The 16,518-nt window shown below is 45.9% G+C and overlaps 1 non-coding gene across 1 annotated transcript; it reads right to left on the reverse strand.

The window, feature by feature from the left end:
• Positions 1 to 624: 624 nt before the first annotated feature.
• trnaa-agc (transfer RNA alanine (anticodon AGC)) lies at positions 625 to 699 on the reverse strand. The gene has a single exon. It is a non-coding gene; the product is annotated as a tRNA-Ala (tRNA).
• Positions 700 to 16,518: the final 15,819 nt, after the last annotated feature.

Raw genomic sequence — 16,518 nt, forward strand, 5'->3', positions numbered from 1 at the left:
TATCATATTCATAAAAACTAAATTACTTGCTAAATGACAGGCAATTCATTAAAAAAAAAAATCGAGTATAATGGAGAAAGCCACTTGACTATGTTAGCCACTAGACAAAATAGTGTCTCTGAGGCATGGTAAAAACATGCACTCGTGGTAAATCAAGAAAACAAATGATTCAAACAATAAGACTAAACGTATCGCATTGTATAACAATAATTTGTTTTCTTTTGATAAATGTATATCCAAATAGTTGCTCGCCTGCCTAATAAAATACATACTATTTTAAAGGGTCATGAAACCCCCTCTTTCAGCTCAAATCCACAGCGTATTTGGTATTTCTATGGAAAATAAGGGTAGCATGGATGTGACATCATTGACATGCGATATAAGCAAGTGGTTTTTAACACTGGTTAAAATAGCTGGATTTAATGTAATGGATAATGTAAGTGCACAGGTCAACAAAATATATAACATCATCCTTGTATATTTACATTTACATTTATGCATTTGGCAGACGCTTTTATCCAAAACGACTTACATTGTCGTTTTGGTACACATTTTGGTACACATTTTGGTACATTGTCGTTTTGGTACACATCAAGGTACACATTTTACATTATTATCAGTTCTTGCTTTCCCTGGGAATCGAACCCATGACCTTGGCGTTGCTAGCGCCACGCTCTACTGGTTGAGCTAAAGGAAAGCTGTAATTTAATCTAAAAATGTTTTAATCTAAAAATCTTACATATTGTGCCTTAAAGTAATAGCTATCACATGAGCATTATGTGCAATTTGTTGCTTTTGTTCTGAATGCAAATTGAGTGCAAATGCGATATTAAACAACAGTTAATATCGTGATTTATCTTAGACACATTATTGTTTGTTTTTTGCAAATCTGTTTTGGTTACCATTGACTTCTGCTGTCTGAAAAAAAAAATTAGACAGATGAGAAACCTGGATAGATTCATGGACAGAAAACGTCTCGGTTACGTATGTAACCCTCGTTCCCTGAAGGAGGGAACGGAGACGTACGTCAGAACTGAACCGACGAATGGGATCTTACTTTAGAGACCAATCCTACTTCGAGCATCTAACAACGAGCCAATGAAATTTGGCATGCGATCACCCATTCCACGCTCCGCCCCGCAGCGCGGGTATAAATAGGAAGTGGAATGGTAGATCAGCGCTTTTCCTACTGAGGAGCCGAAAGGTGACCGGACTCCCAGCGGAAGCACAGCATCTGGCGACGGGACGTACGTCTCCGTTCCCTCCTTCAGGGAACGAGGGTTACATACGTAACCGAGACGTTCCCTTTCAGTCGGTCACGTTCGACGTACGTCAGAACTGAACCGACGAATGGGATCCCTATGGAAAACGCCAGGATGCTGGCCCTTCCAGCGTCCTGCTTGAGCGCACTGCACCGTCTAGTATGGTACGGAAGTCAGGGCTCCAAGCAGGGAGTACAGTCACTGCTGTTTCTGCAAGACCCACTCAGAATGACTATTGGATAACGCTGGGAAAGCGTGCCTACCTCGTGCTTGAGAGAGGGTACGCTGCGGGGCCACGTCCTTCAGGGAAGGAGAGGTGGCAGAATACACATAAGGACTAACCTGGCAGGGTAGTGCAACATATGGCAGTCTCTGGGGTGGTTCCAGCCTGACTGAAGGGGGGAAAGAACACGCCCAGAGACGACAGAGCGGGCTCTGTCGAGGGAAAGACACGGGGCTAGCCCGAAGGGTAGCTGATACCGTGGAAGAATACACATATGGGGTTGCCGTGAGGGAACCGCTACATATGGAACCCAGCCTACAGCCACGTTTCACAAGCATACGGGTGCAGGCCTGGCGTCAGACGGTCCGCAACGTCTGGCACCGGAGGGGTGACGGAGGAGCTCGACAGGGTTAGCCGGTTTCCCGGGGAACACAACTGGAGACAATAGACGCACGTATCCGGCCCAGAGGGCGGGAGTGGCGTTTCGCAAGCCGACACTTAGAACGGGCACTTAGCGCTCCTGGCCACTGGGGGCGAGGATGCGGGAAGATACCGGCTCTACACGTAAGCTATAGAATCTAGCAAACGTGTTAGGTGTCGCCCAGCCCGCAGCTCTACATATGTCTGTCAGCGAGGCGCCTTGCGCCAGCGCCCAGGAAGAAGCAACACTCCGAGTGGAGTGAGCTCTTACACCGAACGGGCAAGGCACGTCTTGGGACTGGTAGGCCAAGACTATAGCATCCACTATCCAGTGGGCTAACCTCTGCTTGGAGACAGCCTTTCCCTTCTGCTGGCCTCCGTAACAGACGAAGAGTTGCTCTGAGGTCCGAAGGCTTTGGGTCCGGTCAACGTAAGCGCGAAGAGCGCGGACCGGACACAGCAAAGCCAGGGCTGGGTCTGCCTCCTCCGAAGGCAGCGCTTGCAGGTTCACCACCTGATCCCGGAAGGGAGTGGTAGGAACCTTGGGCACATATCCGGGCCGGGGTCTCAGGACGACGTGAGAGTTACCTGGCCCGAACTCTAGGCACGATTCGTTGACCGAAAGTGCATGCAGGTCCCCTACCCTCTTGATCGAGGCCAATGCCGTCAGGAGCACTGTCTTCATTGACAAGATTTTCAACTCACAAGACGCCAAGGGCTCGAAGGGAGGGCTCTGAAGTGCTCGGAGCACTAGAGCTAAGTCCCAAGAGGGTATCGAGGATGGACGAGGAGGATTTAGTCTCCTCGCACCTCTGAGGAACCTGACGATTAGGTCGTGCTTCCCCACGGACTTACCTTCTACTACATCATGGTACGCTGCTATTGCTGCAGCATATACCTTGAGGGTGGAGGGAGACAGCCTTCTCTCCAACCCATCTTGCAGGAAGGAAAGCACGACACTGATCGAACACCTTCGGGGGTCTTCCCGGCGGGAAGCGCACCACTCAACGAACAGGTTCCACTTCAGAGCATAGAGGCGCCTCGTAGAGGGGGCTCTAGCTGAAGCGATGGTATCTACGACAGCTTGTGGTAGTCCATCTAGAACCTCCGCGTCCCGTCCAGGGACCAGACATGAAGATTCCAGAGGTCTGGACGCGGGTGCCATAGCGTGCCCCGTCCCTGAGAAAGAAGGTCCTTCCTCAGGGGAATCGGCCAAGGAGGGGCTGTCGCGAGGAGTGTGAGTTCTGGGAACCAGGTCCGGTTGGGCCAATACGGCGCAACTAACAAGACCTGCTCCTCGTCCTCCCTGACCTTGCACAGAGTCTGTGCAAGAAGGCTCACTGGGGGGAACGCATACTTGCGTAGGTCCCGGGGCCAGCTGTGCGCCAGTGCATCTGTGCCGAGGGTACCCCCGGTCAGGGAATAGTACCACTGGCAATGGGTCGAGTCCGGAGAGGCAAACAGGTCGACCTGTGCGGCTCCGAACTGGTCCCATATCAGCTGGACCGCCTGGGGGTGGAGTCGCCACTCTCCCGGAGGTGTCGGCTGACGAGAGAGCTCGTCGGCTGTCTGGTTCAGCACACCAGGGACATGAATGGCCCGAAGCGACCTCAGCTGCTTCTGACTCCACAGGAGGAGGTGGCGGGCGAGTTGGAGCAGACGACGGGAGCGTAGACCACCCTGACGGTTGATGTACGCAACGGCCGTGGTGCTGTCCGTACGGACCAGTACATGCTTGCCACGCAGCGGCCCCTTGAGGCGGCGGAGTGCCAGATGTACTGCCAGTAACTCGAGGCAATTGATATGCCAATGCAATTGCGGCCCCGTCCACAGACCAGCAACTGCATGCCCGTTGTACGTGGCCCCCCAGCCCGTGGTGGAGGCATCCGTGAATAGCACAGCATGCCTGGACACTTGTTCTAGGGGCACCCCGGCCCGGAGAAACGAAGTGCTGGACCACGGGCTGAAGGTTTGGCGGCAGTAAGGAGTCACTGGGACCCGGTACTGACCGCTCTGCCACGCCCACCTCGGGACTCGGCCATTGAGCCAGCGTTGAAGCGGTCTCATATGAAGCAATCCGAGCGGCGTGACCGCGGCTGCAGATGCCATATGCCCCAGGAGCCTCTGAAAGAATTTCAGTGGGACCGCTGTCCTGCTCTTGAACATATTCAAGCAGTTCAACACCGACTGGACTCGCTCCTCGGTGAGGCGCGCCGTCCGGTTGACCGAGTCCAGCTCCATACCGAGATAAGAGATCCTCTGTGTGGGACAGAGTTTGCTCTTCTCTCGGTTGACCCGAAGGCCCAACTGGCTGAGGTGACTGAGCACCAGGTCCCTGTGTTCGCACAACTGGTCCTTCGACTGGGCTAGGATCAGCCAATCGTCGAGGTAGTTGAGAATCCGAACGCCGCGTTCTCTGAGTGGAACAATGGCTGCCTCCGCGACCTTCGTAAAGACGCGGGGCGACAGGGACAGCCCGAAGGGCAGGACCTTGTACTGATATGCTTTCCCCTCGAACGCAAAGCGTAGGAACGGTCTGTGTCGAGGGAGAATAGACACATGGAAGTACGCGTCCTTCAGGTCGATCGCTGCAAACCAATCCTGGGGACGGATGCATTGGAAAATGCGTTTCTGCGTCAACATCCTGAACGGGAGCTTGTGCAGGGCCCGATTCAGAACTCGCAGGTCCAGGATTGGCCGTAACCCATCCCCTTTCTTGGGCACAATGAAGTAGGGGCTGTAAAACCCCGTCTTCATATCGGCTGGAGGAACCGGCTCGATCGCGTCCTTCGCCAGTAGGACCTCGATCTCTGACCGCAAGACTTGAGCATCGCTGCTTCGCACGGAGGTGAAGAGGATGCCCTTGTACTTGGGTGGCCGGCGTGCGAACTGAATCGCGTAGCCGAGTCTGATGGTACGGATGAGCCAGCGAGACGGCCTGGGGAGACCTAGCCAGGCCCCCAGAGACCGTACAAGCGGGACCAACGGCACCACAGACGTGCCCGGGGTGGGGCAGCGAAGCGGAGTACTCTGGCCCGACTCGGGAGGCCCGGAGGCGGCCCGTAGTGTTGCCTGAGCACTCCTGGTTTGGACAGAGAGTGGGTGAGAAGGCCCGGGGGCGTCCTCGGAGCCCACTCTGCTGTCCACTGCCCGGAGGCAGGGAAGTGAAGCACTCAGCCCCAACCCGGAAGGCCCGTGGGCGGCCCGGAGTGTTGACTGAGTGCTCACAAGAGAGGCAGTGTGTGGGTGAGAAGGCCCGGGGGCGTCCTCGAGGCCCACACAGCTGCCCCCTGGCGACGGGAGGGTAGGAAAGGAGTGACAAGGCCCGTGGGCGTCGCACACTGCCAACCTGACCCTCTTGGGGCCCAGAGAGAGAGGAAATTGCTCTTTTGGTGAAAATGTGGGTACCGCTGGACTCCGGAGAGCCAGCGGCAGAGATGTTGTGACCAGTGTTGCCCCCCCGGTCCTCCTCCGGGGGGGTGGGAGGGATGCGGACATCATCTCCCTCAGAGCAGCTCCTCTTCTCCCTGGGCTGCCCGTCTCAGGGCCGCTTCCCCTTACGCTTGCCGGCAGGTTTGGCGGGCCCTTGGACGGGTTGGGCGGCCCCCTTGCGTCCGGCGCCCTGCTTCGCGGGTGGAGGCTGCTGCTTGGGCTTGGCAGGGGCGGAGGCGGACGCTGGAGGACGCCCTCGGCGACGAGCAGACTGGGGGGCTGCCCCGGGCGGCTGGGTGGAGGCAGCAGCGGGCCGCCGGGGCAGGATGTTTTTGATGGCCTCCGTCTGCTTCTTGGCCACCGAGAACTGCTGGGCAAAGTCCTCGATGGCGTCGCCGAAGAGGCCGGCCTGACAGACAGGGGCGTTTAGAAACCGAACCTTGTCCGAATCCCGCATGTCTGTCAGGTTCAGCCACAGGTGGCGTTCCTGGACCACCAAGGTGGACATCGCCCGACCCAGGGAGCGGGCCGTGACTTTCGTCGCCCGGAGGGCGAGGTCCGTCGCGGCTCGCAGTTCCTGCATAACTGCCTGGTCGGAACCACCCTCGTGCAGTTCCATGAGCGCTTTGGCCTGGTGGACCTGCAGGAGCGCCATGGCATGCAAAGCTGATGCAGCTTCTCCGCAGGCTGCGTAAGCCTTGCCCGTCAAGCCGGACGAGAACTTACACGCCCGGGAGGGGAGACGCGGGGCGTGCCTCCAGTCCGCAGCGGTCTTAGGACACAGGTGCATCGCAACCGACCGCTCGACTGGAGGGATCCCCTCGTAGCCCTTAGCTGCACCACCATCGAGAGTGGTGAGGATGGAGGAGTCAGTCGATCGCTGGCGTACGCTGTACGGCGCTACCCAGGACTTCGTGAGCTCCTGATGCACTTCCGGGAAGAAAGGCACCGGGGCGGGACGCTGAGAACCAGCGCGACCCGTCCCGAGAAACCAATCATCCAGCCGCGAAGGTTCGGGACGTGGTGGAGGGTTCCACTCAAGCCCGACACTTGCGGCGGCCCGGGCAAGCATAGCCGTAAGTTCCGGGTCAGACTCGGGCAACGCTGTCACACCCGAAGGGGGCAACGCAGCCGAGTCTTCATCCTCGGAACCCATTAGCTCATCCCCCGATGCAGCAACCGACATCTGGTCCTCCGCCGGAGCCCCAAAAGAGACGACTGGCGCTCCACGTGGGAGGTCAGCGCGCCCTTCCGGAAGCTCCACCGGTACAGTGGAGGGGGGAGGGGCCCGAGGAGCCGTGAGACCCGTCGGGTTTACCCTGACCGACACCCTCAGGTCCCCACCAAGGTCATCAGCCAAAGTAGTAGCCCTCTGCTTTGCAGCTGGAGGACCACTAGATCGGGGGATGGACGATGGTGTTCCACCTCTTCTGAGGTACTGGAGACGGGACCGCAACACTGCAATGGACATATTCCCGCAATGGGAACATGTCTCATCCACGAACGCAGCCTCAGCGTGCTGTGCGCCCAGACACGAGAGACAACGAACGTGTCCGTCAAGCGGAAACAGAAATCGACCGCACCCAGAAACACACGGCTTGAATGACATCTTGAAAAAGACGCAGGGTCAAACCGTGTTGCTCTTTTGTGAATGGAAGTTTGCTCTTTTAGTGCTGAAGCACTCAGGGAGATGACCGCGGCTCCACGCAGTTCGATAGTGCAAGCCTGCGTGAGCTCTCAGTGATATGTATGTGTGAGCGCCCAGCGAACCAACTGTAATGTGTGTGTGTAAGGAAACGCTCAGCGAACCAACAGCTCTTTGTACACTCTATCACTGAAGTGGACGGTCTCTCGCTGACGCGCCGTATCACCCGCACTGGCAAACTCTTTCACAGGAATATTCTCGACTCGTAGTCAGAAAGCTCTTCGTAGAAACAGCAATGAAGACTGTTCGGCTCCGAAGTAGAAAGCGCTGATCTACCATTCCACTTCCTATTTATACCCGCGCTGCGGGGCGGAGCGTGGAATGCGTGATCGCATGCCAAATTTCATTGGCTCGTTGTTAGATGCTCGAAGTAGGATTGGTCTCTAAAGTAAGATCCCATTCGTCGGTTCAGTTCTGACGTACGTCGAACGTGACCGACTGAAAGGGAACTTATGGTTATATAGCTCAACACAGTTAGTCTTAATGTTTAAATCTCGTTTTCTTGATTTACCGCAAGTACCATGTTTTACAATGTCTAATATCGAGCTATAGCTTTACTGCAATGTGCAGCAAGTCTCTCTTGCTGAGTGAACGCACAGAGTAGCAATATAACATAACTTTCAATACACTCAAATAATGTATCTAATATTATAAAACAGCGTTGCGTTCCCCAACATACATTAGAAGGAAAAGCGGTCGCCTGCAACATAATAAAAGCTCTGGGAAATCCAGGCTTTATCAAGCTACACCTTTATTTTGAATAACTACATATTACATATTGTGGCTTTAACACAAATGATCTGTTGGAGTATTTTGTGAGGAATTTTCTAATCCACATCATGTAATTAATTTGATTTTTTTCATAAAATATGTTTTATATTTTACTGAAGAAAAAAAAATCATACAGGTTTGAAACAACATGAGGGTGAGTAGTGATAATAAATATCCATTTAAATTTTAACATTGGTCAAGTCTTCTCCTCATAATAAACAATTTTGTAAAAAAAAAAAAAAAAAAAAAAAAATCTTTCCATGCAAATATGTTCTAATTTTTTTGTTCTTAAAATTTGCAGTGCAAAAAATTGGCTTCAATTATTCGTGGTGATGTGACAGCTCAGCAATATGCTGTAATCACAGTGAACCTCAGGAAAGCCCAGTTGGCATGAACGCTATTTGACATAGTCAGAGATAAGTCTGGAGATCTCGCACTCACCGCAGACGAGGAGGAGATGGAGTGCAACAGGTTGGTGGCTGAAATCTCTGTCATTCACTTTGCATCCACCCATACATCAGTGTCGGCAATGTGTGTGATGTGAAAAACAAATCACTGTTCTGACAGGGCTATTTTAAATGTGACCACACTTAATGCTGCGTAATGTCAACTCGGTTGTAAGAGCGCACTCAGGCATAAAATGTTGCATAACCCTATTTATAAGAACAACAGGTGGTTTTCCTAATCCTGTGTTTCCAAGGACAGAATAAGTACCTTAGATTTGTGTGTCTGCAGTGTGTTAATAAATGCGTAGGATGAGCTTTTTCCCAAAAGTGATGTTCTTTTGATGCTGGCAGAATTATCTTCTTTTTTGCCCCTGGCAACAAGGCTTTCGAAAACATGTTGTGTCCTTGCAAACACTCAATCTTACACATAATCTAATAACTGCTCGTGCGTTTTTACAGTCATGCAGCACAGCAGTGCATGCTGGGAATTGAGCCACACATAACACATTTCAAACGTGCAGTTTAGTCACTAAGGCAGATGTGCTTCCTATTTACAAAACACTTAACATCTGTTTGCACATTATTGTGGATATGTTATTTTTTATGCTCCATTGCTGTATTATTTTTGTTTGTTGTATTACACCGCTATAATAGGAAACAAACCTGGTCCAAAAAAACAAAAACCAGAAAGAAATTCAATTAGTAACATGTAATCTCACCCGTTGAGTAGGAAGGGGGTTGTGTCACGTTCTAAAATAAGACTGGAGGGTGGCCGGATTAAATTAGAATGTAGCTGGATAATGATGATGATGATGGTTCTTCCTGATTGCCTGTTGTTAGATGGAGCTGTGCACATGGAAGGAGATGGAGAGTAGAGCTGCAGATCATCACATAGTTTGTCACAGGACCGTACTGCAGTTTGAAAAACACAAGCTTTAGACCACAGGACAAAAACGGTCATGACAAAAGAATATTACTTGTAGCGTTACTAGTATGAGGAGAGATACATGACATTGTTTATTCTGCTTTTTCAGGAAGGATGTCAAACATTGTTATTGTTGGTGTGGTTTAACACAGAGCTTAAATATTTGAATGACAGTCAGACGCATTTCTTATAAAAAGAAAGGTGAAGCAAAGGCCCAAAAATACAAATAAATGTGCATTCTTTTTAAGGCATATAATGTATATAAAATATACATAATAATATCTATCTATCTATCTATCTATCTATCTATCTATCTATCTATCTATCTATCTATCTATCTATCTATCTATCTATCTATCTATCTATCTATCTATCTATCTATCTATCTATCTATCTATCTATCTATCTATCTATCTATCTATCTATCTAACTATCTATCTATCTATCTATCTAAAAATTGTCTTGCAGGTTTAAAACAACATTAGGATGAGTAAATGAAATGTAATTTTTGGATGAATTTTCATTTAAAGGTGTCATGAACTGGCTTTTGTATTTTTTTATACTGTTGTCTGAGGTAAACTAATGACGTTTGTGTGTTTTTTACATTCAAAAACATCATAACTAATAAGTAACAGGATATTTTCTACACTGGTTTTGAGGCTCTCTCCAAAACGCTGGGTTTTGATGGGCGTGACGCACTGGAAACTTGGAAGTAAACACCCACGTCTAGGATTGGATAAGAAATTGCATATTTAATGAGCTACAGCTCCTGTCATATCTATGCCCCTGTCAGTTCAGTTCACGTGAGGGAGGGGTCGTTTTGAAAGCGGCAACTGGCATGATTCAGGTACGTCTTTATCAAACAAACACAAAGATTTATTTCTCATCCACACGCAATTGATTGGACTATTATTTCTGTATTACATCGCCCGCACGATCGTGCGATATAAGCACAAACTGCGTACACCCTTGTCAAGTCAAGAGAGAGAGAATAGCAGAACAATAAAGGAATATTGTGAGATTCATCAGCCAGCCAACGGGCTTATGTTTTGGTAGCCCATCTGGAAAACACATAGCTCCGGGACGTTAGGCTTTGCGAGCCCTGGCCCAGCAGCGTGCTAAAGGTGTTCTGCACATACACATAATCAAAACCATCTATAACAATGCTATACTATTACACATAAAAAACATGTTTTACTCACATAAGTGTGTTGCACCATTCCTCCTGTCGGATCCAATATAGAAGAATGGCATTGTGCTTTAATATCAAATGTCTGAAAATGCCAACCCATTCTCACTCCCAAGGCGTCAAAAACCGAAGCATATGGTCTAGTGCCTTCCGCGTCACAATAAAGACGCTAAAGGTGCCCCAAGGCGTCATGTTTCGACGCGCTGGGTGTTCCATTCATTTCAGTGAGAAACCTTTGGCGTCATACACAGACGCACTGGGTATTAGTAATGTTATCGTCATGGTGAAATTGTATTAGTTTATAATTTTGCCATTATGACATGTTGGAGTGTGTTTTTCAATTTAATCAGCAAGCATAATTTTATTTACATTTTTTTATTTACGCTGTTTAGACATGCTTAACATGTAACCCAACACCATCCCATCCCTAAACTTACCCATTTGTCTGAACATGATATAAAACACAGGATATAACATACGACTGCATCCACGAGTTATTCAAAAAAGTTAAATAATCCAAGTTTTCCGAGGCCAAACGATTGATTTGTATGAAGAAAATCCCCAAAAGCGATCAGCATCTCCATCCGCAGAAGATCATCAACAAACACATCAAATTTCAAATATTGGCGCCGGTTACATGAGATTTCATAGTGAAATTGCATTGGCTCTCGTATGTCTTGTGACCAATTGCGTCATTACGTCGGCATTGATTGTAAAATGTCATTGGCTCTCGTGTGTCTTGTGACCGATTGCGTCATGCTCAGGAGTCTTTTGAATTATTGAATGAGATATGAATGAGTTCGTTCACGGGGCAGCGGGATCATCATTTCAGCGATTAAAACATCAAGATCAACTCAGTTCTTCACATGAAGATATCGTAGGACTTCAGAAGACTTGGAATGCAACATGAGTTAATACTTTTATACTGCTTTGGTCTGTTTTTGCAATAAATACTTGTGACTGTACATTTATTTGCCTGTTATGTGTTTTATATTGTTTAAATATGGGTAGGTTTAGGGTAGGAGTGGAGTTAGTTGCTCCAAAATATAAAAGTAGCCTTTAAATATTAATAAAATCATGTCTGCTTTTATAAACGCAAATAATTAAATGCGTCTGTTTATGACGCCAAAGGTTTATCATTGTAATGAATGGAGCACCCAGCGCGTCGCAAAATGACGCCCAGGGGCACCTTTAGCGTCTTAATTGTGACGCGGAAGGCACTTGACCATGCTTCGGATTTTGACGCCTTGGGAGTGAGAACGGATTGAAAATGCAGCTCGACCTGAGATTTGTTTACAAATGATTCTGCAGTCAAATGAAGTGAACATGTCTTCCCCACGTCAGCTGGAACTTCAATAAAACTTTGCACATTCCTAATATTAGGATCAGAAGGAAGCTTATGCAGCGACTGTGTTCTTCCACAACCAGGAATAACGTAATATCTTGCTATCTTCTTCAGCATGTTTATTGCTGCTAGCTAGTGCAATCAGATCACCTCCATGAGTCGGTGGGTGGGGCTACTGAATTACACGTGCTTATTATTCTGTAAAGGCGGTGTTTTGTCGCATGATGACGTAAGGATGAAGCGCATCATCGTTTTCTGGGCCTGGTGTCTATAAAAGCTTTTCTTTGATTAACAAGGACGTTTTCAGCTCTGAAACTTACAGGATATTCTTATATTCTCTATGACCTTTTATACATCAAGAGCTCAAGGGAAAGTTGATTCATCAATTCATCACCCCATTAAGGCATAATTATAGAACCTAAAATATAATGTTTTTATGTTTACCATAACATTTTTTCCAGGAAGAGATGCTTTTATTATTTATTGCTAAAAATTCATAATTTGTTGAACCTCATAATTTAGAATTTGTGAATTGTTTTAAAGAGGAGGTCAAGTTTTGAAGTATGCGGTCAAATGAAAACCTCTGTGCTATATGGGTCCTCATTTTGCTTTGTCTAGAGGTTGGAACTATGAGGAAGCTTAATAAACACTGATGATTTAAAAGCAAAGATGATTTCCACTCTCCTGATAAAAACAGACGAAAGCTCTCAGGGTGACAGCGGTAAAAATAAACAAACCTAAATATGCCGTGTATATTCCAGCTGATTGATACAAAAAACAAAAACAAAAAAAGAAATAAAAGAAGTGAAAACCTGAACATGCATTCCAGTTTAGAATTTCACAATCTCCATTAGCTTTGTCAGAATATGAAGATATGTGGGATTAACACTTGAGCTATAATATCGCAGCTGCCTAAATTCTCCCTACAACACAGGTCTATTTCAGTCAGGAGTATTATAGTGGGACAGATGATGGAAAAAACCTACAACTTCATCGTCTCTTTACTAACATTACCCCAGTGACCCATGAGATGATTCAGTGAGGAAATAACCCCATCTAGATCTGAAAATGTGTGGACAGATAAATGGAGTTTCAGGTCTTTGTTCCAGCCCGCAGGTCAGTGGACTTTGAGAGACATCACAACGGTTCTCAAGTTCTCTTGAACTACTGAAAGAATGTTGTGGCAGCCACAAAAAGACTCAAGATTAAATTAAAATCAGACATGCCTTGTTTTTCCTGGAAAATTTTGACCTAAAACACTTCCCAGCCTCTCATATCCCTTGAAGATCAGGGACTTGAAAATACTAATCAAAATCATTTATTCTATCCCACATCTAAAAGCTGCAGTTTATAAATGTGAATGACCAGAGGAACATTTGTTAGGTTTTAACTCCTGTGCCAGGTCCAGATCGCCTACCAGAGACCAACTGCTGAAGGCCTGAACTTTGCTTCACACTGTGGGATTGTCTCGTCAAGGTCATGTCTGTATGCGCCAGGTCTATCTCCTGTCCATCAGGGCTAATTCCGTCCTACACAGGAGCTCTGTCTGCCTGCCTGCCTTCTTTCTGTCTCCCTGTATGTTTGTCTGTCAGCCAATCTGTCTGTCTGTCTGTCTGTCTGTCTGTCTGTATCTCTGTCTCTCTATCTCTCTGTCTTGTCATACACTGTAAAAATTAAAAACGGAAAATGTCCTGGTCATTTTCTGCCAGTACATAATCCAGTAATTTTACAGAAATTTCTGTTGACCCTTAAAACACAAACTAATGTTTAATTCAAAATACAGGTAAAACACCTGTAAAAAAACAATATGGAAAACAGTACATTGTGCCCTATTTTTACAAACTTTTTTTTTTTACAGTGTAGCATACTCGGTTGAAAAAGTGTGCTCGCTATTGGTATAGGCTATAATCTAATAAAATCAGATCATTATAATATAAATGATAATTTTATTTATAAAACTAACAATAACTTTTATAAACAATGATCACATCAAAACACATCTGCATTTTTAAAATATTTTTATACTGTAATAATTCAAAGTTACTCTCCAAATGAATGTAAACAGCTTAAAGACAGTAGGCTATATTTTAAATATTTGTGAAAATAATGGCATATTTTTACAAATGAAGGCCAGTATCACTGATACTAATACTGCTGAATGTCTATCATTCATTTTTTTTAAACATTAATGATAGACATTCAACATTACAGTGTAATTAAAAGTTGTCCTTTTTTACATTTATTGGCCTTTAAAAAAATAACAACTTTTAATTTAAGTGAACTTAAAACAATCTTTACATAAGCCCATTATAATAAATTACACATTTACCTGTGGCCTTCATATATATAATAAATATACAGAAATTGAATACAATTGTTTTCAAACACTTCATAGTTTTAATACATTATAAACTAAATATAGATTAATCCTTACAATTTTCTCTGTTGCCTTTGTTCTTTGATTAAAATAGACTTGGTCGGTGTCATGGCATGGGGGCGGAGTTGGTGTGGGGGAAAACAATCCATTCCCCCACACTGGAAAAGCATGGTGTTAACCCAGTATAGCCTTTACGAAGAATCACTTCTGCTGCAAGATATATAGACAAACTGAGCCGTATTGGGTCATATTGTCCATACAGTATCTCTGACTGGACAAACAACCCAACGCAATGGCCAGAGGTCATTTTCTCATCAGAATTCATGCTGCTCCCACAAATATTAAATGACATGGGAAGCTACTTCATAAATCACCTAGTCATTTCAATTAAGACGCTTAGTCAATGTTCCTGAATTTAATGGATTTAAAATATGTATTTCACGAGTTCACACTTACATCAAATTAAATAGAGTAAAGATAATGCGTATTTGGCGTGCTGTCCGGGGGAGGGCTCCGGGGGAGGAATTTTTTGCCCGAACCCAGAGTATTTACCCAGAGGGTGTTGTTGCTCTCCCACGTGGAGAAGAGCGCACATTGAGCTTGCATCTCCCCGTTATGGTAAGAGGCGGGACCGGGCAAAGTGCGCTAAGCTGCTGTCCAATCACAACACGGAAAGCGCTGGCCCAATCATAACTCGTTACGTATTTCATAGAACAATTTCATAGGCCGTTTTTAGGACAGAGGAAACAGCGCTGTACAGATAAGTAAATTGTGTGAAAAATACTGTGTTTTTTTACACGCGAAACATAAACTCATGTTATATTGTAACACTGTAAACATAATCAGAGCTTCGAAAACACACGAAGAACGGGACCTTTAAATGTTTTGCAACTTCAATAACCTCACACATTCTGTCACTAGATCACTAGGCTATTTGATAGCTCATTGGGAAGACCCTTCACAAGACCCTTTCTCTGTTTTCTGAAAACTGTTTTCTCCAAAACACGCTGGCCACAATTGTTGGTACCCTTTTATTAAATACTTTTTGCAACCTCTTTTTCCCAAGATAATAGCACCGAGTCTTCTTCTATAATGCCTGATGAGTTTGGAGAACACCTGAATAGAGATCAGCGACCATTCCTCCATACAGAACCTCTCCAGATCCTTCAGATTTCCAGATCCATATTGGTGCTTCTTCTCTTCAGTTCAGCCACACATCTTCTATAGGGTTCAGGTCAGGGAACTGGGATGGTCATGGCAGAAGCTTCATTTTGTGCTCAATGACACATTTGTGTGTTGATTTTGATGTTTGTTTTGGATCGCTGTCCTGATGGGAGATCCAACCATGGCCCATTATACGATTTCTAGCCGAATCCATCAGGTTTTGATTTTTTATCTTTTGGTATTTGCTAGAATCCATGATACCATGTGTCTGAACAAGATGTCCAGGACCTCCAGCAAAAAAATAGGCCCACAACATTAAAGATCCAGTGGTATTTTTAGCCGTGGGCATGGGGTACTTTTTATCCCTGTTTGCACCAAACCCATCTGGAAGATTTGCTGCCAAAAAGCTATTTTATAGTTTCATCATGACCACAGAACCCAGTCCCTTTTGACTTTCCAGTCGTGTCTGACTACTGAATGTGTTGGAGTTTGTTTCTGGATGAGCGAGGATAATTTTTCTTGAATCCCTCCCAAGCAACATGTGGTGATGTAGGGGTTGTTTGAATTTCTTTTTTAGGCTTTCTGACCCCAAGACTCAACTAATCTCTGCGATTCTCCATCTGTGATCCTTGGAGAGTCTTTGTGCACGCAAAAGTTCCTCCTCGCCGTGCATTAGGACAATATACACACGTCCTCTTTCAGGCAGATTTGTAACATCTTTAGTTAAATGGAGCTTCTTAATTATTGCCCTGATGGTGGAAATGGGGTTTTTCAATGCTTTAGCTATTTTCCTAGAGCCTCTTTCTATTTTGTGAAGCTCAACAATCTTTTGCTGCACCTCAGACCTATATTTTTTGGTTTCACTCATTGTGATAAATGATTAAGGGAATTAGGCTTTTATGCCTCCTTATATTTATACTTCTGTGAAACAAGACATCATAGCTGGACAATTACATGTTCCTTGTCACCTTGGTGTGCTAAAAAATGTAAATATTAATGTAAATATACTTCAGAGATATTTTACTCATTTAAAATTCTAGGGGTACCAACAATTGTGGCCGATGTGTTTTAGAGAAAAGCATTTATTTCATAATGTGATGTACCTCCCATTGTCAATTATTTTACTTAAATGTAAGGTTGGATTTGTGTTATTTTTTTTTTTAAAGATCAAAAGGATAAACAATGCAGATAATTTGTTTACAGCCATATTTGATCATTTTTACCAGGAATACCAACAATTTTGACCACGACTGTATAAT

This window comes from Pseudorasbora parva, chromosome 21 (assembly GCF_024679245.1).
Source record: "Pseudorasbora parva isolate DD20220531a chromosome 21, ASM2467924v1, whole genome shotgun sequence".
NCBI classification, from domain to species: Eukaryota; Metazoa; Chordata; class Actinopteri; order Cypriniformes; family Gobionidae; genus Pseudorasbora; species Pseudorasbora parva.